The sequence below is a fragment of the Saccostrea echinata genome, unplaced genomic scaffold (assembly GCF_033153115.1).
Source record: "Saccostrea echinata isolate AGI-Se365-2 ecotype Australia unplaced genomic scaffold, CSIRO_AGI_Sech_v1 ptg000033l, whole genome shotgun sequence".
In the NCBI taxonomy this organism is placed as follows: domain Eukaryota; kingdom Metazoa; phylum Mollusca; class Bivalvia; order Ostreida; family Ostreidae; genus Saccostrea; species Saccostrea echinata.
The window spans coordinates 34,006,193-34,012,470 of record NW_026889782.1 but is presented as its reverse complement, the minus strand read 5'-3'; the positions used below and the strand labels follow the sequence as shown (position 1 = coordinate 34,012,470).

Here is a 6,278-nt window from a genome sequence, read left to right as displayed (position 1 = left end):
CTTTTGAATTTCGATGAAAAAGGTTCCAACTTCTTTTAGAACTTTTTTCATACATTACCACACTGCCTTGATTTGACTATACTGCAAAAAGTGTGGTGTTGGATGGGGTTGGGGGGACCGGCCTTTCAATGAACATGTTCAAAAGTAGAAATTAATGTTTAAAATGTACAAAATGAAGAAAACAGTGATCGATCTCACAAAATATATAAACAAGAAGTCTGTGAGCCAAAATTTGTTATGTATGGTACGGACAGACGCACGGATAAACAGGAAGTTGACATCGGATTCGTACAAAAATGAATCCCACCACATGGCATGCCTAAACAAAGAGTGTGTTAAAATTTCAAGCACCTGTGATGAGTAGTTGCTGAGAAAACTGTGACCAAAGTTTGTTATGTGTGGTACGGACAGACGCACGGATAAACAGGAAGTTGACATCGGATTAGTACAAAAATAAATCCCACCATATGGCATGCCTAAACAAAGAGTGTGTTAAAATTTCAAGCACCTGTGATGAGTAGTTGCTGAGAAAACTGCGACCAAAGTTTGTTATGTGTGATACGGACAGACGCACGGATAAACAGGAAGTTGACATCGGATTCGTACAAAAATGAATCCCACCATATGGCATGCCTAAACAAAGACTGTGCTAAAATTTCAAGCATCTGCGATGAGTAGTGGCTGAGAAAACTACGACCAAAATTTTTTATGTATGGTACGGACAAACGCACGGATAAACAGGAAGTTGACATCGAATTCGTACAAAAATGAATCCCACCATATGGCATGCCTAAACAAAGAGTGTGTTAAAATTTCAAGCACCTCTGATGAGTAGTTGCTGAGAAAACTGCGACCAAAGTTTGTTACGGACAGACAGACAGACGGACAGACAGACAGACGGACAGACACACAAGGGTAAAACAGTATACCCCCCTCTCCTTCGGAGCGGGGGTATAATAATACAAATACCCGGTATGTTAAAGCTGAATACGACTCGTAAATAGGCATACGCCATTTTCGATACTATTAGCTACGATATCAGCACCGGGATATACCCTTCGGATTCGTTACACTTGACTGTGGAGTGGCGACACTTGTTGTGCTGGTTATCTTGCTTTACATTTGCTTTCATTTTATTGCACTTACGTGTATTTGTGATTGTTTGTATACTGCACTGACCTGTGCAACTGTTGTAAGTTTCTCGGGTATCTTACTTTCCTGCATTAGAAGAAGTACACAGTTATATTTTGTCGCTACCGAGTGCTGTATAGCATACGTCCGTCTTCACCGGTGTCGATTGAATACACTGAACAGTGATCAAGTCAGCGGCTTTATATAAGAACTCAGATATAGCAAGAAACCAATCGAATATGGCGGACACATTCCTTTTATGAATCGTGTTCAGCTTTAAGAAGGAATAAAACACGAACCTTCGGAAATCAGTGTCAAGGAGGAGTAAGCATCCCCTTTTAACCGGTCACACCCGCCGTTAGCCCTATGTATTGATCACGTAGACAGAACATTTCGTAGTCAAATTGACAGGTGAGCGTGTTCTAGTGTGCCCAAGCTGCACTGAGCAATGCAGACATACCCAAGAAAAGGCTTGAGGGATTCATTTTAAAAACTTAGGACTTTATCGATTAATGAATTTCATGGAAGTGAGTTTTCACATTTTTCTTGTTAATGTTTAAATATACATATGAATGTATGTGTTTATTTACGGATACTTTTTACAACAAACGGAAAATAATTTTAAATTTGTTAATAAGAGGTCATAAGTAATATTTTATCACTTTCTCACATGACTGTAGTATCTCAATTGAAGAAATTTGTGAATATTTTTCAGACAATATAAAAATTAACATACTGAACTGAAAGTGCACAAGACAGGGGGACATTTTACTACCGCAATTTACTTAATGCAAGAGACGTGAAAGGGAAAGTAAAGAATACATTTCGTCCACACAAGATCTTGTACTACACCACTCTGGATGCAATTTGTCTTCTTATGTTTCTTCAAGATTTGGATGTTGATTTGGATTCAGAAATACCCTTGCCAAGCCACTTCAACAACTTGACAAATGATGAAAAAAATACAGTGGTTGAATGAAATATGCGGTAAAATACTAGGAAAAAATATTTCTTTGATGGATCATCTGATGTGTGTGAACAATTACGTGAAATTACAGGGAATCCACATCATCATACCTATTGGGTACATACTTTAGAAGATGGTCGAATTCGATGTCTCTTTTGTCCTAAAACATATGCTTATGTAGGCTCGTTAAAAGCTCACGAGAGCAAAATGCATAACATCACCATAGCAAAACAGTCCAAAGTGTCTAAAAAGAAAGATCCTAACGCAGATCAACTTCAGGACTACATTTTAATGCTCATCACAGTTGTGATGCTACATAAGAATCTCGACAGTGCTCTGGACATGGGAGATGGGGAACGATCTGTAAGATCAACAAAGTATTAACTGCCAATATACAACAAACCCAACAAGCAAATTCAAAGAATTGTGGTCCCCCGGTGTCTTAGTGGACGGGATGACATTATTTACGACATATTGTAACTGTCTTGATTGTGTGTCCCGTCTTGTCTGTGCATTATACAAAAAAGATATTAATTACTGAATCAATAACAGTTATGACAAAGAATAAAGCTTCTCAAAACTACATCAAACTTCAAGATCAAGGTCATGAGGTCAAATATCATAATAAAATCCGAAAGGTCTTGTCACAAGTAATGCACATGTGAGAAAAATATCAAAAGCCAGACTATACAATCGAAAATTCTTGAAACTTGTAATGCACATGTCATTTGTAAATGCCATATCTTCTCTCAATCAAAAGTTGTTAGCAATGTTAAAATATTTGAAAAGTAGGTCAAACTTCAAGGCCATGGGATTATAAATGAAAGTACATTTGGGAATGCTTGTCACAGGTAATGCACGTGTGAAATAGGATTGCCCTATCTTTGCTCCTTCAAAAGTTAGCAACACTGATGCAATGTTTGAAAAATAGGTCAAACGTGAAGGTCAAGGTCACGGGGTCAGATATCATAGCATATTCAAAAACATTTTGACACAGCAAATGCACTTGACAAATATAAAAGCCCTATCATATGTAATTCAAAAGTAATCACCAAAGTTAAAATTTTTGCAAATGAGGTCAAACATGAAGGTCAAGGGGTAAAAAATCATGGCATGCTCAGAAACACGTTCTCACTTGTAATGCACATGTCAAACATGAAAGCCCTATCTATTCTCAATCAAGTTTTCAGCAAAGATAAAAATTTTGAAAAGTAGGTCAAACTTCAAAGTCATGGGTCAAGGGGGTCTAAAACCATAGTTCGTTTGGAAAAGTCCTGTCATAGGTAATACACATGTCAAATATGAAATTAAGCCATATCTCTTCTCAATCCAAAGTTATAAGTAAAAATAAAATTTTTGGAAAGTAGATCAAACTTCAAGTTCAAGGGGTTAGAAACATAGTATATTTGGAAAGGTCTTATCACAGGTAAAATACATATGTAATATGAAAGCCCTATCTTTTCTCATTCAAAAGTTATTACCAATTAAAAGTAATGTTAAAATGTTTGAAAAGTAGGTCAAACTTCAAGGTAAAAGGGTCAAAAATCATAGTATATTTGGAAAGCTCTTGTCACAGGTAATGTACATGTAAAATATGAAAGCCCTATCTCTTCTCATTCAAAAGTTATGACCAAGGTTAAAGCTTTTGTGATAGACAGACGAATGAGATTTAATATCCCCTCGCTTTCGCGAAAGCGGGGGACAATAAGACAAAATGCAGCATCGGATCAATTCATCCTACAGCTTTGACATCCGGCTTGCTTCCTGCCAGTCAAGAGGAGAAATAACAAGAGGCCCATGGGCCTTGAATCGCTCTTCTGATAAACTGTACAACCTATCACTTCTATTTGAAGCCTCAAAGTATCCTGTATATTTACATAAACCCTTGAAATTCCAATTCACACTCTGAGAACCCAAGATGATTCTAAGCCAATTAGTACCTGAGAGTTGGTCATGGTGACCTACTTATCACTTGTCATTCTCTGAGGACCCATCAACTAAGATTGATGATTCTAAGCCAATTAATACCTAAAATATTTTTTAAAATTATAATCATAAAATTTTATAAGTAGGTCAAAGTGACCTACTTTTCAATTGTTTTACTCCAAGGACCCAAGATGCATCAACTGACAAAGTTTGATGATTCTAAGCCAATTAGTACCTGTAATATTTAATTAAAGCCATAAATTTTCAAAAGTAGGTCACTGTGACCTACTTTTCAGTTGCTGTACTCCGAGGACCAAAGATACATCGACTGACAAAGTTTGATGATTCTAGCCAATAAGTACCCAAAATATTTAATTACAGCCATAAATTTTCAAAAGTAGGTCACAGTGACCTACTTTTCAGTCAACCTACTCCGAGGACCAAAGATGCATCAACTGACAAATTTTGACGATTCTAAGCCAAATAATTCCTGAAAATATTAAATACAGCCATAAAATTTCAAAAGTAGGTCACCGTGACCTACTTTTCAGTTGTTGTACTCCGAGGACCCATGACGCATCAACTGACAAAGTTTGATGATTCTAAGCCAATTAGTACCCGAAATATTTAATTAAAGCCATAAATTTTCAAAAGTAGGTCACGGTGACCTACTTTTTAGTCAATCTACTCTGAAGACCCAAGATGCATCAACTGACAAAGTTTGATGATTCTAAGCCAATTAGTACCCGAAATATTTAATTATCGCCATAAATTTTCAAAAGTAGGTCACTGTGACCTACTTTTTAGTCGACCTACTCCGAAGACCCAAGATGCATCAACTGACAAAGTTTGATGATTCTAAGCCAATTAGTACCCGAAATATTTAATTAACGCCATAAATTTTCAAAAGTAGGTCACTGTGACCTACTTTTTAGTCGACCTACTCCGAAGACCCAAGATGCATCAACTGACAAAGTTTGATGATTCTAAGCCAATTAGTACCTGAAATATTTAATTATAGTCATATAAATTGAAAAGTAGGTCACAGTGACCTACTTTTCAGTTGACCTTTTTTGAGGACCCAAGATGCATCAACTTACAAAGTTTTATGATCATAGGACTTAAAATGTCCAAATTATGCCTCTAAAACGCTTTGAAATCGAATGCCTGCAAAGTTCAAAAAGTAGGTCACTGTGACCTACTTTTTAAAAAATGTTTTATGGCCCCAAGATGCATCATCTTACAAGATTTAATGATTCAAAGCCTCCCAGTATTCGAATTAATGACCTTAATTGTTTTAAAAAAAGATTAGCCATAAAATTCAAAAAGTAGGTCAAGGTGACCTACTTTTTAGTTGACGTACTTTGAAGACCCAAGATGCATCAACTGACAAAGTTTGATGATCATAGGCCTAAAATTGTTCAAAATATGCCTCTAAATCATTTTGAAAAAGAATGGCCGCAAAATTTAAAAAGTAGGTCACCGTGACCTACTTTTGAGTCAACATGATATGAGGTCCTTAGATGCACCAACTGACAAGATTTGATGATCCTAGTCCTGATAGTAAGCAAAATATCAACATTTTAATAAAATGTAATTTTTGGTCAACTTTGAAGTGACCTTGAGACCACGCCCTTTGCCCCAGGGTAAATCCCCGTGCAAATTTTAATCTACAACATATCCTCATCCTTTTGTGTAAGTTTGGTGATAATCTGCCCAGTGGTTCTTGAGAAGAAGATTTTTTAGCAACCAGTACTTTTGTTTCTATTTTCCTAATTATCTCCCCTTGTTAAAGGGTCACAACCCCAGTTTTAGTATAAAAGGGAGCCCTTGGGCCAAGGATACCCTGTGACAAATTTGACAATAATTGGCCAAGGGGTTCTTGAGTTATGGCCCATATTCTAAAAAGTTTACGCACACCGCACACCGCACAAATGGCCATAGCATTAGCTCTTTGAGCCTTTGGCTCAGAAGAGCTAAAAAGCAAACAGATTCATCAATCTACAAGGTGGTCACAACAACAACATTGCTGTGGATGAAATTGTAGAAATGCTAAATAGAGACAGCAAAGTTGTTTGCTCTGGGCACCAAACAGGAGACAGTATTGTCCAGCATTCCAGAGAGTATCCACTCTTTATTAACATTGCAAAACATTATGATATTATAAGTAGCACTAAGGGATTCCATCACAAACAGGATGTCAGAAATATTCTTCAGGATCTCCAGGAGCTAAGCATTTTAGAACATACCCCTA

General features: G+C 36.7%; 1 long non-coding RNA gene across 1 annotated transcript; it reads left to right on the top strand.

The window, feature by feature from the left end:
• Window positions 1-368: 368 nt before the first annotated feature.
• Window positions 369-2,656, top strand: LOC133198875 (uncharacterized). The gene is made up of 3 exons (XR_009722638.1): window positions 369-396; window positions 860-1,658; window positions 1,847-2,656. It is a non-coding gene; the product is annotated as an uncharacterized LOC133198875 (long non-coding RNA).
• Window positions 2,657-6,278: the final 3,622 nt, after the last annotated feature.